This window comes from Metopolophium dirhodum, chromosome 1, assembly GCF_019925205.1.
Source record: "Metopolophium dirhodum isolate CAU chromosome 1, ASM1992520v1, whole genome shotgun sequence".
Classification (NCBI taxonomy): Eukaryota; Metazoa; Arthropoda; class Insecta; order Hemiptera; family Aphididae; genus Metopolophium; species Metopolophium dirhodum.
Window position 1 is genome coordinate 159,740,778 of NC_083560.1, and position 10,000 is coordinate 159,750,777.

Below are 10,000 nucleotides of genomic sequence, written 5' to 3' on the forward strand. Positions count from 1 at the left end.
GAGTCCCACCGGCGTCCGTACGCCCGCGAACGGGCGGGACACATCGGCGCCAGCTATCCTGAGGGAAACTTCGGATGGAACCAGCTACTAGATGGTTCGATTAGTCTTTCGCCCCTATACCCAGCTCAGACGATCGATTTGCACGTCAGAATCGCTGCGGACCTCCATCAGGGTTTCCCCTGACTTCATCCTGGCCAGGCATAGTTCACCATCTTTCGGGTACCAACGTGTGCGCTAAGGGTGCGCCCTCGGACGGCCGAAGCCGACCTGGCGAAGACGCCCCCGGACTGCGGACCAGCGCGACTTTGAACGCCGGTGGGTTCGGTCGCTAGGCCATCGTCCGCACCGTAAACGGTTCACTTTCATTGCGCCAAACGTGGTTTTTCGTAAGATCACCGTTGACTCGCGCACACGTTAGACTCCTTGGTCCGTGTTTCAAGACGGGTCGGAAAGTAGCCCGAAATCGTCGCCGACCGACGGGACCCCGCCTGCGACGGGGCCGCGTCGACGGTTCTTGCCGTCGGGCGAGCCGACCAGGAGCACCGGGGTTCGGCGCGAACGGTCACGCCGAAACGCAACCGCCGCGACGAACGCCACCCAAGCCCTTCGGCCGGCGCCCAACGGGTCGCGACGTCCGCTAACCGAGCGAAAGATCCGGCCGGCGGTTAGACCGACCGTGAATTCGCCCGGCGGGGACTCGCGGGCTCTGTCCGTTTACACCCGAACAGTTTCACGTTCTTATGAACTCTCTCTTCAAAGTTCTTTTCAACTTTCCCTCACGGTACTTGTAAACTATCGGTCTCGTGGCCGTATTTAGCCTTAGATGGAGTTTACCACCAACTTCGGGCTGCACTCTCAAGCAACCCGACTCGAAGGCGCGGTCCGATCCCGGAACGCTGTGACGGCCTCTACTGGCCTGGCACCATCTGCGGGCCATGGCCCCGTTCAAGGGAGACTTGGACCGTCACGTGCGCCCCGGCAACGAGGCCGGCCCGTACGCCACAACTCCCATAGGTGCCGCGACACAAAAGTGCGCGGCGGGATTCGGCGATGGGCTTTTCCCTGTTCGCTCGCCGCTACTAAGGGAATCACGGTTGTTTTCTTTTCCTCCGCTTATTAATATGCTTAAATCCGGCGGGTAGTCCCGCCTGATCTGAGGTCGGAACGTATCGGTTTTTTTTTTTTTTAAATTACACGGCAGCCTGCGGTCCGCGCTCCGCCCGTACGGTGACCGTCCGCGTCCGCGTCTCGGAAGCCGGAGAGGTCCGTGGACTCTCAGCCGACCCGGCCGCGCTCTCGCGCGGCGGGCGGACGGGGACGTGCCGTTTGACGACGCGAGAACCCGTGACTGTTTGCCGTCACAACTTGGGCGGACGACCGGAGGCGGCCGCGCGAGCGCGGTTTTCCACGGTCGAACCGCCAATCTCGCACCACCGGAGCGGCCGACGGGCGGGCGGACAGTCCCCGGGAGGACTGCCGCCGCCGTCGGACGCCTGCCGGCGGCGCATCGGTCTGGCCGAGTATCCGGTATACGACCCTCAGACAGGCGTGGCCCGGGACCCGCGGGTCACCGAGGCCGCAATGTGCGTTCGACTGGTCGATGTTCGTATAACCTGCGGATTACACGACGACGCGCAGATAGCTGCGGTCTTCATCGATCCACGAGCCAAGTGATCCGCTGTTCGGGGTCGGGTGTTTTTTTTTGTCGACGAAACTTCTACCGGCCACGCGCCGTGCGCGGACGCACGGCGGGGCCCGTATGGTCTTTCGACGTTAACCATCTTTCGGTCGACGCTCGGTCGGGGGTCGCGGCGCGCGGGCGGTCGGCGAGCTAGTCGCGAGCGCACGCGGCCACGGGGTCGGATTAGGCGCGCGCGAGACCGGCAAGTGCTGCCGGTACCGCGGGCCCGTCTCTAATGATCCTTCCGCAGGTTCACCTACGGAAACCTTGTTACGACTTTTACTTCCTCTAAACGGCCGATTTCGGTCATCTTCGCGATCGCGCGACGACCCAGCCCCCGAGGGGGCCGAATAACGCGCGTCCACTCCGAAGACCTCAATGCGACCGTTCAATCGGTAGTAGCGACGGGCGGTGTGTACAAAGGGCAGGGACGTAATCAACGCGAGCTGATGACTCGCGCTTACTGGGAATTCCTCGTTCACGTGGAAAAATTGCAAGCCACGATCCCTAAGCACGAAGGAGGTTCAGCGGGTTACCCGGAAGCCTGTCGGCCCAGGAATGTTAACACACGCTGATTCCTTCAGTGTAGCGCGCGTGCGGCCCAGAACATCTAAGGGCATCACAGACCTGTTATCGCTCAGTCTCGTGCGGCTATTTTCGTCCGCCGCCTGTCCCTCTAAGAAGAGTTTAAGCTCCTGGGAGCCGGCGGTAGCCCTAGTAACGTATCGTGATCCGCCGGCGACGGCCGCGAACACGGCGCGCTTCACCACGGAGCCCGACGCACGACGGACGCGCGCCGACCGGAGGTTGCCCCCCGGCCGACACACGCCCGCCGCACGCCGGGACGCGGATGGCGCGGCCGCGCTCGACGACCGCCGTGGACGACGGGCGAACGCGTTCGGGGATACCGGGCCGAGCCGACGGGTACGCGAACACGGACGGCCGAAACCGCCCGCGCCGCGCACACGCCGACCCGGGGTTACCCGCCTAGTTAGCAGGACAGAGTCTCGTTCGTTATCGGAATTAACCAGACAGATCGCTCCACCAACTAAGAACGGCCATGCACCACCACCCACCGAATCAAGAAAGAGCTCTCAATCTGTCAATCTTTCCGGTGTCCGGGCCTGGTGAGGTTTCCCGTGTTGAGTCAAATTAAGCCGCAGGCTCCACTCCTGGTGGTGCCCTTCCGTCAATTCCTTTAAGTTTCAACTTTGCAATCATACTTCCCCCGGAACCGAAAAGCTTCGGTTACCCGGAAGCTGCCCGCCGGGTCGTTAATGAAACGCCGGCGGATCGCTAGCTGGCATCGTTTACAGTTAGAACTAGGGCGGTATCTGATCGCCTTCGAACCTCTAACTTTCGTTCTTGATCATACGAGAACGTACTTGGCAAATGCTTTCGCGTCAGTTCGTCTCGAGACGATCCAAGAATTTCACCTCTAACGTCTCGGTACGAATGCCCCCGCCCGTCTCTGTTGATCATTACCTCCGGTCCCGAAAACCGGCCCGGCGGGACGCGCGGGCGACTGGCGCCCGCGGCCCGGCGGCCCGCGCACGGAAACGCCCCGGAGGGCGATTTCGCGCGCCCGCGAAGGGCGGAGATGCGCGGGACCGAGGTCTTGTTCCATTATTCCATGCGACCAGTATTCAGGGCCTTTTGACGAGACGGCCGTGAAGCCGCCCCGCCAGATTTGAGCCTGCTTTGAGCACTCTAATTTGTTCAAAGTAAACGTGTCGGCCCGCCGACGGCAATCGGTGAAGATCACCGCGCAGCAAGATTGGAGTAGGCGGCCGCCGTCGTCGAACCCCGACGGCCGCGCGACGCGTGGCCGCGCGGCGCGCCGGAAGCCCGAGACACGTGTCCGCCTGCCGACAATACGTCCGGCCGACGTGCCGGTAACTAACACCCCGAGACGGCTGACGAGCGCGACGACGACCGCGCCGACGGGACACGTGGTCCCGCGACACGGCCGGCCGCGACACGACGGACCGCCAGGGTGGTCCGGCACCGCCCAGACACAGATCCGACTACGAGCTTTTTAACCGCAACAACTTTAATATACGCTATTGGAGCTGGAATTACCGCGGCTGCTGGCACCAGACTTGCCCTCCAATTGATCCTCGTTTAAAGGTTTTAAAGTGTTCTCATTCCGATTACGGGGCCTCGGATGAGTCCCGTATCGTTATTTTTCGTCACTACCTCCCCGTTCCGGGAGTGGGTAATTTGCGCGCCTGCTGCCTTCCTTGGATGTGGTAGCCGTTTCTCAGGCTCCCTCTCCGGAATCGAACCCTGATTCCCCGTTACCCGTTACCACCACGGTAGGCATGGAACCTACCGTCGACAGTTGATAAGGCAGACATTTGAAAGATGCGTCGCCGGTACGGAGACCGTGCGATCAGCTCGAAGTTATTCAGAGTCACCAGGTCTTTGCGCGGGCCGCGATCGGGACGCGCACGAAGCGCGCCGCGACGGGCCGGTTTTGATCTAATAAAAGCGTTCCTCCCGCGAGCGACGCCCGAGGGCGCCGCGACGGTCGGAACTCTGTCGGCATGTATTAGCTCTAGAATTACCACAGTTATCCAAGTAACTTGGGTACGATCTAAGGAACCACAACTGATTTAATGAGCCTTTCGCGGTTTCACCTTAATGCGGCTTGCACTGAGACATGCATGGCTTAATCTTTGAGACAAGCATATGACTACTGGCAGGATCAACCAGGGATCTCGGTTTTACAACAACTGCGTCCCGTGACGGATCCCCGCGGCGACGCCGACCAAGGGGCGACGACGACGCGGACACTCGTCTCGGGACGCGTGCGTCCGAGCGCCGGTCCGCCCGTGGGCGAGCCGACGCCGAGGAAGGTCGAAACGACCGTGACCGGTATACGGTCACGGCGCACGACCGACCGCGGTTCGAGTGGGATACGTGCGCGGACGGGCGCCCGTAAACCGCGCGCTTCGGTCGACGCGAGCGCCGCACTGAGCACCCGCAGAACGCGGGGCGACTGCGGCGGCGGTCGCGTGCGGAAGACCGAACACACGCGGAGAGCGAGCGCTCGCCCGACGCGACGTGACCCGTGCGTTGACGAGAGTCGGGGTTAGCGCGTACGCCGTCCGTTTTCAGCGGACGGAGAATTACCGCGCTAGCGCCTCTCGCCAGGTTTATAACGGCCCCCAGCCGAGATCGTGGGGGAAGCCGGGACGCGACGCGAAGTCCGTCGTCCCGGGGCTTCGCCCCGGCGACCGCCGGGCACGGCGACGATGGCCGGCCGCGGCGGGAATGTTTTGGCGTCGAGAGCTCGTAACTTGCGGAACGGTAACGGGAGTCGTCATCGATTTTTGAAAAAAACGATTTGCGCGTCGGAGGCCCACCGGAAGGCGGGCCTGCGACGCCGGTTGAGTTTTGCCACTCGGCGTGCGAGATGGGTCGGTCGCCGAAACTTGGACGGATACCATCGAAGGGCACCGGATTGCTGACCATTCCGAAGACTGGGGCAGACCGGTGCGCGGCGATGGACGCGTCGGCTTCGGCGTCGCCCGTGGCTTTGCTGTCGTACGTGATTGGCGATCGGACGCCGGCGGAACGCCGACGACCGAGTCGCTCACAAATTTACAAAATCTCGAGTTTCACAATGTGCGACGGGGGTGTTCACGCGTAGTGGTACACCCGGGTCGAAGGAACTTCGCCATCACCGTGCGTAGCGGTTAGGCGAGAATCGAAAATCCGTCAATCACCGTGCGTAGCGGTTAGGCGAAAATCACAAAATCCGTGCGTAGCGGTACGGCCGCGGATAAAGGATTACCGATTTAATTGTCGCGGACACCGGTGTCCTATAGTACTCGGAACGTACGACGTGAACACGTCTCGGGTACGTCGAGATCGAACCAACGGTTAACGAGTTATTGCACACGGAAAAACTACGTTCGAAAAGTTGAATTCGAAATCGTGTCGACGGACATCGCCGGGGCTGCCGTCATGTGCACCACCCCGGCACCGACGAATAACCGAGGACGTCGAGTGAAAAAAAAAAATCGAATTTTCACACACGGTGGTCCGTGCGACGGGACGGTACGGCGGGCGCGCAGCTCGGCGACGGTAATCACCCCTGTAACGTCGCGGTCAGCGCAGAAATTCTACGCGGTAAAGGTTTTCGGCAAAGGGGGATATCCCTGGACAACGACTCTGCGGTCTGCCCGTGATGAACGGTACGGTCGATGTCACCGGCAAACCGTGAAAACGGTTGACCGAGACCCCGCCGTCGGAATACAGTCAATCACAGTGCGTAGCGGTTAAGCGAAAATCAAATATCGGTCTATCTCCGTGCGTAGCGGTACGGCCGCGGATAAAGGATTACCGATTTAAATGTCGCGGACACCGGTGTCCTATAGTACTCGGAACGTACGACGTGAACACGTCTCGGGTACGTCGAGATCGAACCAACGGTTAACGAGTTATTGCACACGGAAAAACTACGTTCGAAAAGTTGAATTCGAAATCGTGTCGACGGACATCGCCGGGGCTGCCGTCATGTGCACCACCCCGGGACCGCCGAATAACCGCGAACGTCGAGTGAAAAAAAAAAATCGAATTTTCACACGCGGTGGTTCGGATCCGGTCACGGGGACGCCGCCGCGCACCAAGGGCGACTCCGCGCCTCGCCCGTCGATGAAAAATATTTCCGCGTACGGCACTCCGAGTCCGCGGGACGTAATAATTCTTTACGTTAGTCCACCTCGCACCCGTCGAACGCCGACCAGACAAAAATCGGCAATCGATGAAGGGCACAGTGTCCACGGATCCGGTCACGGGGACGCCGCCGCGCACCAAGGGCGACTCCGCGCCTCGCCCGTCGATGAAAAATATTTCCGCGTACGGCACTCCGAGTCCGCGGGACGTGCTCGCCGAATGCCCGCACCGAATAATACCGGTAAACCACATCCACTTGCCGTATTAATATTTTACGTTAGTCCACCTCGCACCCGTCGAACGCCGACCAGACAAAAATCGGCAATCGATGAAGGGCACAGTGTCCACGGATCCGGTCACGGGGACGCCGCCGCGCACCAAGGGCGACTCCGCGCCTCGCCCGTCGAAGAAAAATTTTTCCGCGTTCGGCACACCGAGTCCGCGGGACGTAATAATTCTTTACGTTAGTCCACCTCGCACCCGTCGAACGCCGACCAGACAAAAATCGGCAATCGATGAAGGGCACAGTGTCCACGGATCCGGTCACGGGGACGCCGCCGCGCACCAAGGGCGACTCCGCGCCTCGCCCGTCGATGAAAAATATTTCCGCGTACGGCACTCCGAGTCCGCGGGACGTAATAATTCTTTACGTTAGTCCACCTCGCACCCGTCGAACGCCGACCAGACAAAAATCGGCAATCGATGAAGGGCACAGTGTCCACGGATCCGGTCACGGGGACGCCGCCGCGCACCAAGGGCGACTCCGCGCCTCGCCCGTCGATGAAAAATATTTCCGCGTACGGCACTCCGAGTCCGCGGGACGTGCTCGCCGAATGCCCGCACCGAATAATACCGGTAAACCACATCCACTTGCCGTATTAATATTTTACGTTAGTCCACCTCGCACCCGTCGAACGCCGACCAGACAAAAATCGGCAATCGATGAAGGGCACAGTGTCCACGGATCCGGTCACGGGGACGCCGCCGCGCACCAAGGGCGACTCCGCGCCTCGCCCGTCGATGAAAAATTTTTCCGCGTTCGGCACACCGAGTCCGCGGGACGTAATAATTCTTTACGTTAGTCCACCTCGCACCCGTCGAACGCCGACCAGACAAAAATCGGCAATCGATGAAGGGCACAGTGTCCACGGATCCGGTCACGGGGACGCCGCCGCGCACCAAGGGCGACTCCGCGCCTCGCCCGTCGATGAAAAATATTTCCGCGTACGGCACTCCGAGTCCGCGGGACGTAATAATTCTTTACGTTAGTCCACCTCGCACCCGTCGAACGCCGACCAGACAAAAATCGGCAATCGATGAAGGGCACAGTGTCCACGGATCCGGTCACGGGGACGCCGCCGCGCACCAAGGGCGACTCCGCGCCTCGCCCGTCGATGAAAAATATTTCCGCGTACGGCACTCCGAGTCCGCGGGACGTGCTCGCCGAATGCCCGCACCGAATAATACCGGTAAACCACATCCACTTGCCGTATTAATATTTTACGTTAGTCCACCTCGCACCCGTCGAACGCCGACCAGACAAAAATCGGCAATCGATGAAGGGCACAGTGTCCACGGATCCGGTCACGGGGACGCCGCCGCGCACCAAGGGCGACTCCGCGCCTCGCCCGTCGATGAAAAATTTTTCCGCGTTCGGCACACCGAGTCCGCGGGACGTAATAATTCTTTACGTTAGTCCACCTCGCACCCGTCGAACGCCGACCAGACAAAAATCGGCAATCGATGAAGGGCACAGTGTCCACGGATCCGGTCACGGGGACGCCGCCGCGCACCAAGGGCGACTCCGCGCCTCGCCCGTCGATGAAAAATATTTCCGCGTACGGCACTCCGAGTCCGCGGGACGTAATAATTCTTTACGTTAGTCCACCTCGCACCCGTCGAACGCCGACCAGACAAAAATCGGCAATCGATGAAGGGCACAGTGTCCACGGATCCGGTCACGGGGACGCCGCCGCGCACCAAGGGCGACTCCGCGCCTCGCCCGTCGATGAAAAATATTTCCGCGTACGGCACTCCGAGTCCGCGGGACGTGCTCGCCGAATGCCCGCACCGAATAATACCGGTAAACCACATCCACTTGCCGTATTAATATTTTACGTTAGTCCACCTCGCACCCGTCGAACGCCGACCAGACAAAAATCGGCAATCGATGAAGGGCACAGTGTCCACGGATCCGGTCACGGGGACGCCGCCGCGCACCAAGGGCGACTCCGCGCCTCGCCCGTCGATGAAAAATTTTTCCGCGTTCGGCACACCGAGTCCGCGGGACGTAATAATTCTTTACGTTAGTCCACCTCGCACCCGTCGAACGCCGACCAGACAAAAATCGGCAATCGATGAAGGGCACAGTGTCCACGGATCCGGTCACGGGGACGCCGCCGCGCACCAAGGGCGACTCCGCGCCTCGCCCGTCGATGAAAAATATTTCCGCGTACGGCACTCCGAGTCCGCGGGACGTAATAATTCTTTACGTTAGTCCACCTCGCACCCGTCGAACGCCGACCAGACAAAAATCGGCAATCGATGAAGGGCACAGTGTCCACGGATCCGGTCACGGGGACGCCGCCGCGCACCAAGGGCGACTCCGCGCCTCGCCCGTCGATGAAAAATATTTCCGCGTACGGCACTCCGAGTCCGCGGGACGTGCTCGCCGAATGCCCGCACCGAATAATACCGGTAAACCACATCCACTTGCCGTATTAATATTTTACGTTAGTCCACCTCGCACCCGTCGAACGCCGACCAGACAAAAATCGGCAATCGATGAAGGGCACAGTGTCCACGGATCCGGTCACGGGGACGCCGCCGCGCACCAAGGGCGACTCCGCGCCTCGCCCGTCGAAGAAAAATTTTTCCGCGTTCGGCACACCGAGTCCGCGGGACGTAATAATTCTTTACGTTAGTCCACCTCGCACCCGTCGAACGCCGACCAGACAAAAATCGGCAATCGATGAAGGGCACAGTGTCCACGGATCCGGTCACGGGGACGCCGCCGCGCACCAAGGGCGACTCCGCGCCTCGCCCGTCGATGAAAAATATTTCCGCGTACGGCACTCCGAGTCCGCGGGACGTAATAATTCTTTACGTTAGTCCACCTCGCACCCGTCGAACGCCGACCAGACAAAAATCGGCAATCGATGAAGGGCACAGTGTCCACGGATCCGGTCACGGGGACGCCGCCGCGCACCAAGGGCGACTCCGCGCCTCGCCCGTCGATGAAAAATATTTCCGCGTACGGCACTCCGAGTCCGCGGGACGTGCTCGCCGAATGCCCGCACCGAATAATACCGGTAAACCACATCCACTTGCCGTATTAATATTTTACGTTAGTCCACCTCGCACCCGTCGAACGCCGACCAGACAAAAATCGGCAATCGATGAAGGGCACAGTGTCCACGGATCCGGTCACGGGGACGCCGCCGCGCACCAAGGGCGACTCCGCGCCTCGCCCGTCGAGGAAAAATATTTCCGCGTACGGCACTCCGAGTCCGCGGGACGTGCTCGCCGAATGCCCGCACCGAATAATACCGGTAAACCATATCCACTTGCTGTAATAACTTTTTCCATCAACCGAACAATCTTCGGCCAAATCACACGTGCTAGCGCGTAGTA

General features: G+C 60.6%; 2 non-coding genes across 2 annotated transcripts in view; both read right to left on the minus strand.

The window, feature by feature from the left end:
- LOC132937701 (large subunit ribosomal RNA) overlaps window positions 1-1,162 on the minus strand; it is a 4,194-nt gene extending 3,032 nt beyond the window's left edge. Inside the window, exon 1 of the ribosomal RNA XR_009663796.1 lies at window positions 1-1,162. This exon is cut by the window's left edge and continues 3,032 nt beyond it. This is a non-coding gene — a ribosomal RNA (large subunit ribosomal RNA).
- A 370-nt stretch (window positions 1,163-1,532) lies between these two features.
- Window positions 1,533-1,690, minus strand: LOC132937607 (5.8S ribosomal RNA). The gene has a single exon (XR_009663728.1). It is a non-coding gene; the product is annotated as a 5.8S ribosomal RNA (ribosomal RNA).
- Between the last annotated feature and the right edge of the window lie 8,310 nt (window positions 1,691-10,000).